At 41.7% G+C, this 13,167-nt stretch overlaps 1 long non-coding RNA gene across 1 annotated transcript; it reads left to right on the plus strand.

Annotated features, from left to right (window-relative positions):
• Window positions 1-10,180: 10,180 nt before the first annotated feature.
• LOC115068647 lies at window positions 10,181-12,954 on the plus strand. The gene is made up of 2 exons (XR_003847977.1): window positions 10,181-10,394; window positions 12,607-12,954. It is a non-coding gene; the product is annotated as an uncharacterized LOC115068647 (long non-coding RNA).
• Window positions 12,955-13,167: the final 213 nt, after the last annotated feature.

Here is a 13,167-nt window from a genome sequence, read left to right on the forward strand (position 1 = left end):
CGTATGACATGGATGAACTAACATACATGCAGGCAAAACACTCATACACATAAAACAAAAATAATAAAATATTAAAAAAATAAATGTCCATTTAGGTCCTTTGTGATTTTTCACTAGTCTTAATGAGAAAGGGGTTGGGAGAGAACTTGGACTAGGGTGATGGCAATGGGGAAGATATTTAGCAGGTAAAACTGAAAGGAAATCACAATAATTTGCTAATTTAAAAAAAGCTAACATGTTCCACGACTATCACAAAATCTTGATAAAATAACGGGTGCTTACTGATACTGAGGTTGGTAATTAGTGAAAATGACTTTTTTTCCCCTTATCTTTTTGGCTGCATAAACTTTGGTTACTTCTTCATATAACCACAATTTTGTAATTCAGAATGTGTAGAAAGATAACCTAATCCTTTTCTTAGCACAGTAGACCGAGATTGCTCATTGTTGACTGCTGGAATGCATAAAGCATTCAGTTTCATCCTGAGAGCTGCTGTTGGGGTGGGGCTGTGGGAAGCAGACCCTTCATGGCAGTGCCCTCCTCCACCTCTGCTCCTTCATTTGGGGGAAAGGTTATTGACACCAGTGTGTCCCATAAGGGATTCCCCAGCCAGCAGGCCTGCCCACCTGTTCCTGAATCCTGGTGCTGTGATGGATATTCAGAAATTCTCTGGAGTTACACCATGAGGAAAAAAATCAAGCAAACAATCATGTAAGTGAAACAGGAAGGAAGAATGAGAAAACAAAGCCACCGAAGAAATTTAAAAACAAAGAAAGGAATAAAGGAAATCAAGGTAAATAGAGCTTGGAAAGAGGATGTCTTCAAACAAAAGTGACCAGCAAGGAGAAAGGATTGTCCGTGATTCTGGCTCAGAATCAGAGGAGACAGTGAAGTGAAAATGCCAAGAACAGTAATCTGAGAAATTACCATTTTCTTCTAGCCCTGGAGAAGCTTATGGCAGGATCCTGTTATGCACATTTCAACACTCACAGCAAGAAGTTACCGCAAGTCTCAGAGCAGTCTCTGAACTTAGACTTAGGGGACACTTAGAGATGATCTGAGTGCATTTTGCATTATGAACTGACCGTGAGGCTTTGCAAAGCAGGGATGGAATGTTGTGTCTTAAAAGTGAGGTGTTGGAGAGTCAAGTTCACAAGGAGTAAACTCCTGACAGTTAATCTTCATTGTTGGTAATGATTTAGAATCATCCAGGAGATACATCTCTGTGAGTTCCCTCGAGGGTGTTTCCAGAAAGGTTTAGTGGAGAAGGGAAGACCCACCCTGAATACAGGTGGCACCATCTCATGGGTTGGAGCCCCTGGTTGAATACAAGGGAACAAGGAGAAAGCCTGTGTAGCACCAGCACTCATCTCTCTCTGCTTCCTGAGGACACAATGCAACCAGGTACCTTGGTTCCTGTTACCATGCCTTCCTGCCAGACAGATGATGTCCCCTCAAAACTTGAAGCAAAAGAAAGCCTTCCTCCCACAAAAACAAAATAAAATGCGCTGCTTTAAACCTTGTGTCCTACAACAAACCTCCAAATTCTGATGAAATCTCTTTTCCATAATTCTATTAAAAACTTTAACTATGTGGTACATTTATAACTACTATATCACTCTTGACAGACTAAAACATCTATTTTGATGATATATTTGTAAAATTAAACATTCTGCTTATAATTTTGCATGTCTAATATTAAAATAATTCTCCACATATTGGCTTCTAGCTCCACATGTTTCAAGCCTTCTCTCTTTTCTGCTACCTACAGAATTCTGTTCAAGCACTCTAATGCATGTTCACTTTTCAATTTGCCCCTTGGCCTTGCACCTTCGGTAGGAACAGCAGGTGTTTGGCACAGTGTTTCTGGATACCATTCCTATACCCACGGGTGTACCAGGGAATAACCCGGCTGTACACGTGGTGACTACATACCACATAAACGTATCCTTATACACCCACACATAATTTATTTCCAAGTGCAAAGTGCCTGATGCCTCTATCATGACACACTTCACAAGGGAGAGAGTGATAAAGGGTAATAGGAAGAGAGCGGTGGTTTTAGCCAATTATGATTATAATGATTTATTTTGCAAGATTAAAAAAATATGTTGGAAAATTTGGTGGGGTGTCTGCCAGTGCCTTGGAAAGTATTTGCACAGATGAGAGCCCCAAATCTTATGCATGTGGTTCATGTTAAATCTCTGTTCCCTTCAGCTGTGTACCCTTTGATAGCTGTTTCAAAGTTGGTTCCAGGAGAAAGTATGCCCATTTCCTTTCCTACCCAGAGTGCTGTCTTCTCTTCCCAAGGTCTTGACTACAGAAGGTGTTTTCAATTTTGTAAATTGCTGTCAACTTGATGGGCAGCACAAAACAAGTCAGTAAAGTTGTATTGTATATCTCATTAGGAGTTCAGTTGAGCATCATAGGTTTAAGAACTACATGATACCCCTTCTGTGAACTCAGTTCATTTTCTTTACTCTTTCTATGGCATTATCTGTCCTCTTATTGATTGATACATACATTTATATATTGGTAGCTTACTCTTATCTTGATAAGCATTGACTGTCTTTATTTTCTCTTTCTCAGTTGAACTTGATATACTGCCTTGGGGGGAGGACAAAGCTGAAGAGCAAAACCAGAAACTAAAAGGCAAAGTTTTATGACTTGCAGCAGGTAAGGAGAGCACTGGGGGTACTTGCAATGCGGCGTTCTCACAGAACAATGAAAGCATGCGGATTAAGTTGGGAGCTTATGCATATTCATATAGGAAAATACATATGGGGGCATGTTTCTGAGCATGCCCGGTTCAAGGCATGCAGCTTGTTTTCAAAATGGACAGATGGCAAACCCAAAGGCTTTGGGGTAGAGAGATTAGCATTATAATGAACGAAGTGTATTCTGGACAGTTTCAAAGAATGTGTCAGGGTGACACAGTGACCTTGGTAGATTCCTCATAAATATCTCTTAAGAATTTTAGCTGAAATAGAAAGAACTTTGAAGACTCATCAGCAGTCTTTTAAAGAGGTAGTAGCTTTCTCCCCTCTAAGTATAAGAGTTTTATTCTTAAAGTGTCCGCCTCACTTAGGGGTAATGTTATTTTACATATTGCTTTTGGAGATTTAGTGATAAAGGTCTTCTTTTCAAGGCTATAAAGAAATTCTCCCATGTTTTCTATTATAGCAGAAAATTTCATATTTTATACTAAATTTTTCATATTTTATACTAAATGTTTCATATTTTATACTAAATGGTTCATATTTTATCTTTGAATCTTTGACCCATGTAGTTGGAAACTGATTTTTTTTTTTTAGGATTTATGTATTTTAATTTTATGTGTATGAGTGTTTTGCTGTATGTGTACTACATGTGTGCCTGGTGCCCAAGGAGGCCAGAAGAGGGCATCAGATCTCCTGGAACTGGAGTTATAGATGGTTGTGAGCCACTACGTGGGTGCTGGGAAGTGAACCTGGACCCTCTGCAAGAACAGCAAGTGCTCTTAACCAATAACCAAGCCATTTTTCGAACCCTGTGGTTGGAAACTTTAGCATTAATCATTTATTTGAAGATTCTAGAATCTAAAGACAATGGAATTAGTCAAAGAAAAGATCTTGTTCTTAAGCTTTACCGTAAAAATAAAAGGTACTTTTAATTAGCGCGTAAACATTAAGACACATACATATAAGGACACCATGATGAAATCCATTACTTTGTATGCTAACCTAAAAAGTTAGTTTAAAAACATCAATTTTCCCTTTTTTCATCAAAGTAATATTTATTGGACACCTGTTATACACCGAGCCATTACATGTCCCTGAGTTGAAAAATACAGCCTTGTAAATGAAAGAGTTCCAAATAAGGATTCATCCACTCTCAGAATCAAAAGTAAAAAAATAAATGTAGAGCTCATTTAGGCCAGAAATACCTTTTATTTCCCAGCCTTAATATTTACCACACTGCAGAAAGCGCTGTTCTTTCTTCACAGTTGAGGCTGCACACCTTCTCTTGGAGGAACTCTTTCTTCTGGGGATGAGCTGCCTTCCTTTGTAGTACAGGTGCCTATTTTCCGAGGAAAGATCAAATGCTCTACTCAGCTGGAAACACCCACTCTTCTGTTTCCAAGGGCTCTGGCTCCCACATTTCAGACATGTCCAAACCCAACTCTGCTTAGGAAAGTAGCCTTGACTTCTAGTCAACTTGTCTGTTCCTCTAGGGTTAGGTCAGAAAGATATGCTAAGTGGGGTCATGCAGGTGAAAAGATGCTGAGTGGCAGGTATAGAGCTTGCAGGCCTAGCACCTCATGTATTCTGTGAGGCCATGCCTAATAATATCATGCTTACTGGGGATCTGTGCTGAAAGTACATTTCTGGGTTTCTGGCTACACACATGTGGGAAGCTGAAATGCTGAATATGTTTGCCTGGCTTTGGTGTCATTTTCACTATGCATCAAAACACCACATTGTACATTTGAAATATAATAACATCTGCATTTTAAAAAATGTATTCACAGTGATAGTGTAATTTGCATAAGCAAATATTTTTACCTAAATTAATATTCATTCAATATCCATCATTAACAGAATAGTCTTTACTCTTTTCTGGTGTTGATGAGAGATCACAGTCATTTCTCCAGATCTTCCTTTTGATGCTTAGTGGAGCTGTCTGGGCAGACTGAGGAAACTAGAACCAATTTATTGCTGAAGAAAAAGATGGCTTCTCTGAAGCATGATCAGAAACTAAAGAACTAAAGTAATGTGAGAACTGAAAGATGCCTTTTCGGTCTCCTGGCGCAACCCCTCATTTTAAAGATAAAGTGGCAAGTCCCGGAGGCCTCTGAACTTAATGACATGCTCCCCATGTTGAACTAACTCGTCATCATTTCATACATAAAAGAGTTACCAAGTTCTCTTTTTAAATTTGATTTAATGTAATTCTTCAATGTAGTTACTAGTTTTATTTACTCTAAAAAAATTGTATATGTATAAAAGAAAGCACGGGGGAAGGGCATGTTATCCCAGCTATCTACAAGAGGACACCCATTGTTGAAAGACAGCAAAACCATCCTAAAAAGAATGAACTTTGGTGTCAGGGTTGGACAGACCCTCTCAACTTCACTACCCATTGGCTGTGTGGATGTGGTCTACTCACCTCACCTCTCTGAGCATCAGTAATAGTCATCCCATAGTGAAGATTAAAATATATCATATAGAGGGCTGGAGAGGTGGCTCAGCAGTTAAGAGCATTGTCTGCCCCTCCACAGGACCCGGGTTCGATTTCCAGCACCTTCATGGCAACTAACAACTGTTCATAACTCCAGTTCCAGGGGATCCAACACCCTCTTCTGGCCTCTGGTGGCTTTCATGACACGGGTGCACTTACATACCTGCAGGCGAAACACTCATACACATTATATACATCATATAGGGCCATCAAGATGGCTCAGTGAGTAAAGGCATTTGCCACTAATTCTGATGACCTCAGTTTGATAACTTGGACCCACAGAGTGGAAGGAGAGAACTGACTCACAAAAGTTAACCTCTGACCTCTACACATGTGCCATGACAGACATGTGCCTATATGCATACACACAGAGGCACATACACACACATAAAATAAATGAATGTAATTAAAAATTTTGGGACTGGGGAGATGGCTTAGCAGTTAAGAGCACTGGACCTAGATTCAGTTCCCAGCACCAGCATGGTAGCTAATAACCATATGTAGCTGCAGTTCTAGGGGATCTGACGCCCTCCTCAGGCATTGCATATGCATGGTAAACTTACATACACGCAGGCAAAATATTCATCCATTCTGGGTGTAGAGACACACGCTTTTAGTCCTAGCATTTGGAAGGCAGAGGCAGGCAGAGCTCTGTGAGTTCGACGCCAGTCTGTTCTACATAGTGAGTTCTAGGCCAGTCAGGGCTACACTGTGTCAGAAAATCAAACCAAACAAACAAAACAAAACACTCATACATATAAAATAAAATAAATAAATCTTTAAAAAATAAAGAAAACATACAAGCTTGGAGGATTTTTTAAGAACGTGATTTAAATTTTATTTATTTAGTTACTTATTTTATGTGCATAAGTGTTTTGCCTGTATGTATGTAGGTACACCAGGGTGTGCAATGCCCACGGAAGCCAGAAGAGTGGTGGGTGCTGGGAACCTGAACTCAGGTCCTCTGCAAGAGTAGTCAGTACTCTTAACACTAAGCCATCTCTCTAGTCCCCTAATTTTTTTTTTAAAAAAAGATTCATCATGTTGGGTAAGCAATCAGGTAAGTGAGACATAGTCATATGTTGTTATTAGCAACTGTTGAATCTTATAATTCTTATGATGCTTTGTATATTTTTGTATTATATAATAAATACTTTTTTCACTTACTGTATACATTTCCCAGGTCATGTTGTATATACCTTCTCTCCAGTGGGGGTTGGGACGGGCTGAATCAGCAGCTTCCAGCACAGGAAAAGGAAACAAGGGTTAATTTAGAGGCACTATTTCAGAATAAACAGCTAGATTTACAAGGTGCATCTATGAGAATGCTTTGATGCCTGCATTTAGAGAGTAAGGGTACGGAATAATTGATGGCTGCCTTGGCAGATCAAAGTGTCCCAAGCATATTGCAGGCTGGGCACTTTTCCTTCATTCAGTGTGTGTATTTTGTAAGCATAATAATAATTTGTCCCTACACAGGACCTTTCATCTGGGGAGGAGCTCAAAGCACTTTGAAGATGTTAATAAGAAAAGAACCCGCTCATTAAGATTGCTTCAAAATAAAAACTCTTGGTGGGGGGTTGGGGGTGGGAGGGATAGAAGAGGACAACAGGGGAGGGGGAGAATGAGAACAAAACAAAATGACATCTAAGAATGACTTCCTATTTTCAGCCTTGAGGAAAGAAAAACCTCTATCAGTATGTTTACCCCATGGCTGGGAAGACTCTGACTCAGATTCTCTATCATGGGCAGGTTGTTTCTTATGTTTTCTTTTAACATCGAGCTGTTGGATTTTGTGTACTGATAAAATGGCTTTCTCTGGACAGTCACAACAGATGTAACAAGAATAATTCAACAGTCCGTGCTGTTCTTGCTTTAGAGAGCACATATTGACCCAGAAGCTTTTGTATAAAACAAAGAGCAGGGCTGTGTTGGAGATTTGTAATGAATTTTAACATTATCTGACAACATGGTAGGCTAAATCTAGCAGAACAAATTAGAAGGACAAAGACTTTGCAACTCTTTCTGAAATTATATATATATTTTTTTGTTTTGGTTGTTGTTATTGCTGTTGTGTTTTTGAGGTGGGATCTCACTGCATAGCCCAGGCTATGTAGTGATTAAGATTCTTCAGCCTTAACCTCCCAAGGGCTGGGATTACAGGCCTGTGCCATCACGTCTACCTCTGAAATTATATTTATTAAAAGAAATCCAACCCAGGCATACTGGCTCATGCCTGTAATCCCAGCATTTGGGGTTCTTAAGCAGGAGGATTGCCATAAATTTGAGGTCAGTCTGGGCCACAGAGTAAGACCTTGTCACAAAGAACAAACAAGCAAACAAACACAAGGGCTAAGGATATGGCTTAGTGGGTAGAAGTATTTGCTGTGGAAGCATGAGGACCTGAGTTCAAATCCCAAGTCCATGTAGAAAGTAAGACAGGTAGTATGGGCGCCTGTAACCCCGGCCCTGCTATAGGCAAGCCAGAGATGGAGACAGGAGACTCCCTGGAAGCTGAAGAGAGCTCTGGTCGCAAACAAGGTGAAAAGTGGAAACACCTAAGGCTGGTCCTTTGACCTCCACATACACACTGTGGCCATCCATTGCCCAAATCTATACGTCTGAACGTGTGTGCATGCACATACACGATTCAAATGGCAGGGCTAGTGGTGCAGGCTGTGATTCCAGCTACTTGGGAGGCTGAGGTAGGAGCTGGAACAACTGGGGCAATTTAGCAACAGTCTCAAAATAAAAAGAAAAGAGACATAGCACAGTGGCAGTTTGCCTAGCACACAGGGCCCCAGGCTCACTCTCCTGAACTGCCAACAAACAAATAGATAAGTTTTAAAAAGAAAAAGGGGGAAAGAAAACAACTTATTGACATGAAGTCTGGATTTGCTGAGTCTGCTTTAGTTGGGCAAGTGACCTAATATCCCATATTTCTCAACTTCACCACTTTATCCCTGAACAAAGTCTCCCTTTTTCAAGAATCGTTTGGCTATTCAAGCCAACTCCCTGGGGCATCTCCTGGGGAGCCTTTCCAGGGCCTTGCTTTCTAAACTTGGTATACTAATGGGCTGGGACAGATTCCCTGGCTGACTCTGGAAGCTGTCAGAATCTCACTGGTAACTTTCTTAGACTTTTCTGGTTTTTAATGAGGCATCCGCATTTTTCAGTTGTAAATCAGTTTAGATCAAGACTCAAGCAGTCAGCTTCCCTGCCCTGAAATCCTTTCTGTTCTTTTCTTCCAGTTGTTGAGAGCTCATTTAACGTGAAACTCCTGCTTTCCTGGAGATAGTCAGAAGTAGCTAGCTACCTGGACTAACTTCTTCAATGATTATTCTCGTGCTTTAATCAGTAGGAGGGGTGTAATCTGATTTCCACAGTTTGTGTAGGTTGGCTTGCTGCCAGCGTGATTCAATTGAAAGAAAACAATGCTCTAAAATAGAAGGGCAAGAGGAAATTTGTGGAAATAATGAAAACCCATTTTGCTAGGATCTGGCCTGGCATTTTTCATGGGGCTGTAAGGACTACTCGTGGTTACATAAACCTGCCAGTGATCCCAAAGAGGAAGAAATACCCTCTGGTGGCAAAACTCGATGGCTGCACTGAACCCCCTCAATTTTGGCATGCAGGCACTTGTGCTAAGTTACACATGCCCACCCTTAATCACAGAGAAATAAACCTGGCCTCCCCCTTGAATAATATTCAGAGGTACAAGCATTAGAATATCCATTTCTGGATTAGAAGCTTTTTGGTTCTGAGTTGTTATGCTATGCATATGCAGATTCAAATTCTAAAATTTGTTCTATGATTTTGTTATGGGGAAATTTCCTTGCTGTGACACAGGCTCTAAAGCTCTAATTGGCTTCTGTGTGCCATTGTTAGCCATGTTTTGCTTATGGCTGTGTTGATTTCAGGCCTATTTGACTTTTCAAAATGATGTGGGATTTTTGTTTTATCTTTTTACAGTACATTTGTGGTGTGTGTGTCTGTATGTGCCTGTGTGGATGCTAACTTGTAAGAGTTGCTTTTCTCCATCATGTGGGTCCTGGGGGTGGAACTCGGGTTGTCAGATTTGACAGCAAATGCCTTTACCTGCGGAGCTGTCTCTCTGGCCCTGATGTGAGATTTTTGATGTTCATATTGTGACTCCACTCTGCTTCCTGCTTCAACATTGTATCCACGGCTAGGATCTCTAGTCTTCCGGCCCATGTAACCACTTAGTTCTAGAGCTTGGGCTGCTCAGTTGCACAGATCATGATCAAAACAGATGCCCCCCTCTCCCCCCTGCACAATGAGGGGGCCTGTATGGAATGTTCCCTGGAAGTCAGTGTTCCTGTGGGTGCTGAACATTTGCCTTCCTGAGGCCATGCTTTTGGCTCTCCTTTAGGGGAATAATGCCAGAAAGGTCACTGCTTCCAGTTCAGAATATTCCTTTTAGTTTCTGTTTTGTGAGAACTCTGCTACAAGCCTTTTCCCTTGACTGTTTGTCCTCCTAAACCTGAGAAGGCTTCTGAAGTAGGGCGAGTTTGATAAAAATAGGGCCCTGCTTGACACCCAGCAGGACTGTCTGCACTTGCACTTGTTATCAAAGAATAGACTCTCCTTGGGGAGACAGAGGCCCCAGGCCATTGCCTAAAACCTGCCTTTGCTACTTATCAAAGATTCTCAATGATTGCCTTGTCAGATGAACAACCTTCCTGGCCTGCCTGAGCCTTAGAGCTGCCCAGGCACAGGAGTTTCACTGCTAAACCCAGGAAATTTCCAAGTAGACAAGAGGGTTTGATGACACTGTGTGGGTTTAGGACCGTGTGAACAGTCCGGTGCGCCTCAGTTATGCTCCTCCTTCGCCTCTGTGTCTGCCAAGTGCTGTTTCTGATGCTCCCGAGCAAAATCTATGCTACTCAAAAACAATTATACATTAAGGATTTATCTTCATTTCAAAAGTATTAACCATGGAACTCTTCATGTGAGTTCAAAAATTAACAAACAGGCACATGAGGCAGGCAGACCTACGCCGCCCCACTGTAATAGCTGGTCGTTGTCTGTGGGCGGATGCACCAAAGGTTGAAGATGAACTGCAAAGCTGGGTGGCTGGGGGTGAGGAGCTCTCGTCAGTACAATTCCCAGCGCCTGCTGTAGGAGGCCAAAGAAGAAACGGATGGCTGCAGGTTGGACAACCGGGAGAGACTTAACACAGGAAGTGGGGTGTGGAGAGGGCCGGAGAGGAATCAGAGGAAAATGAAGGCTTAAGTGAGAAGTGCAGCTATTCCAAATGGAGGAAACAGCTGCCTGCAGGCCCCAGAATGCCTGTGTGGAAGCTGCATGGGTTGGTTTTCGTAAAACTAAGTTTTCAAATATCTGATGAGTTTGGAGCGGGTCTGAAACAGCCTGTGTTTCTACATCGCTGTTTCTGCATTACTTACAGGCACGGTGAACACAACCTTCCCACATGGAATAGCATGTTTTTTATCTCTGTCCCTCTACCAGCTTAGGCCCAGTCTTTCTAAAATATTACTCAACTGTCTTACAAAATATTTAGGGTGCAAAAAACTAGAGCATTGTCAAAACTCTGTGTACTTACCGCACCCTTCCTTCATTGAGTCAGGGCTGGGCGGGGCAGTGCTAGGAGTGTGAGCAAGGAAGCCATCCATGGCCCCTGTGAATAAGTGCTGGCACAAAAGCCTGAAGCACCCAGCCCCACCATGCTTGTTCTCAGCAAAGGCACGAGCATTTCCATATGAAATGGCTGAGAATGACTGCGGGCCTCCTCAGTTCTTAAAAAGCAGGCCTGCAGTGACCATGGCAAAGACTAGACATAGTGAAATATCACAGTACCATTTTTGCTAAATGGCCTTTTTCTCATATTTCCATGGTTAGGGTCACAAACCAAAAACAAAAAAATGAAACAAGCGCACGTGATAGAGGGAAAGGGATTTATTGGAGGGGGTTTTGAGGTGGGAAAGGAGATAAAACAGGGTAGAGTTTGAGTGTAACAAGGATGTATTATACACATGTAAGAAGCTGTCAAAGAATAATTTTTTTTTCAATCCCACTGTTAGAGCTGGGTGTGGTGGCTCATGCCTGTAATTTTTCACATTTAAACTTTGCTGAAACTTGTCCTAGCTTTTATTTGAAATTGCTTGAATCACAGCACCTGCTGTTTTCCTTATTTGAAATTTGTGGTTCTTGGTACTGTCTGGTCTTGACCACCTACCACCTTCTTTTTATTTGTCTGGTTTCTTTCTTCCTCTCTCAACTCTTCCTGTAAATGACTTTCATCTGCCCTATTTCTGATCTTGAATATTCACCTCGGCTCCTGCTGACTGTTTACTTATTAGCCCACAAGCCTGGGTTTCCTTTCTCAGACCTAGGGAAGCATGACTGCTCCCATTTATGATCCTGTTCCCTGGAACGTGAACACAAGGTTAAATGATTGAGTTGGACATCTGTGATCAGTCTTTAGCTTTTTGCTTTATTTGAAGACTTAGATTAGTAACTAATATTCCCATGCTGGAAAACATGGGAGGGAAATTCCATTATATCGTATGAGTGTGATTAAACAGACATAGTCTCCTTTCTGCTTCTTTTTGTCTCCACTAGTCTTCGGTCACAGCTACAGCTGAGATTCCTTCCCCCACTCCATGTGTTTCAGACATCCTCTTACCTCTGAAAACATTACGTTTCTTAAAAACTTTGCAATTGGCTTTGCCCTAGGTGTTATTGGTTAGATTACTAGCGATAAAATTAAATACTAAAGTATGGCACTTACTATTAGGTTAAAGATTTCCTTGGAGAAGGCCCAGTTCTTTTAATCATTTTTTTCCTTTGATAAGGGGCTGCTTTCAAAATCTTGGCTTGAAGATCCTTACTTTGAATTAGGAATTCTTATTGCTAAATGTTTGAAGAGTCCAAGACAATATAGCATCTCCCAGTTCTACCAGACAGACATCCTTCCCTGGAGATGCTTGGTATATCTGGAAAATAATTTGGACAGCCACAGTAGACCAACTGCTGTGGTACTCAAGGATGATCTGGTATTTGAACCAAGAATATCTAAGAAAGGCATGAGAATATTCTACCACCTCTGTCCCTTTAAATACCACTGCCAAGTCATGGTGTTCTCTGAAAGTTCAGTTAGTCCTGGTTTACAGCCCAAAGCACTTTGCACGTAGCCTGCCATTAGTCCTTTCTGCATTCCTCTGGGTTAAGAGCCAACAAGTGGAAATAACTCAGTTTCTAAATGTGGACTGAGAGGCACTGAGTGCCAAATAACCAGTCCAGGCAATGAAGTGATGCCCATGTAAGACCAAGAAAGTACCAAAATGGTCCATAGAACTAGCTGTGGTGGCATCTCTCCAGCCCCTTTCTTTTTTGACACAGGGTTTCCTGCTGACTTGGAACTTGCCAAGAAAATGAGGCTGACCGACCAGTGAGTTCAGGGATTTACCTGTCTCTGTGCCCCAGCACTGGGATTACAAGTGTGGGTTCTGAGGGTGGAACTCAAGTCCTCATGCTTATAAAAGAAGCACTTTACTGACCGAGCCACCTACTGGTGGGCCTTTGAAGTTTATAGCGTGGCTCCTGTTTATGGTCTCAGACTCTTACTGTATGCCGTGATGTTCATCCTCACCACAGAGTTCTGCTGCCATGGATTGCTCTACTGCTGTTCCTTCCCAGCCATTACAGACTGAAATTCTCATGAGCCAAAATAAACTTTCTCTCCCTTGAGTTGTTTCTGTCATGTATTTTTCGTCACAGCAATAGTTAGGATTTGAATGTGAAATGTGCCTTATAGGGTCACAAGTTTGAACATGTGGTCCCCAAGCTGGTGCTGCTGGTTTGGGAGGTGGTGGAACCTTTAAGAGATAAGGCCTATAAATAACTTTGGGTGCTCAGCTGTGGAGGGAGCATCGATATCAACCTCTCGCCATCCAAGGTTCA

The sequence above is a fragment of the Nannospalax galili genome, unplaced genomic scaffold, assembly GCF_000622305.1.
Source record: "Nannospalax galili isolate Female #2095 unplaced genomic scaffold, S.galili_v1.0 scaffold388, whole genome shotgun sequence".
NCBI classification, from domain to species: domain Eukaryota; kingdom Metazoa; phylum Chordata; class Mammalia; order Rodentia; family Spalacidae; genus Nannospalax; species Nannospalax galili.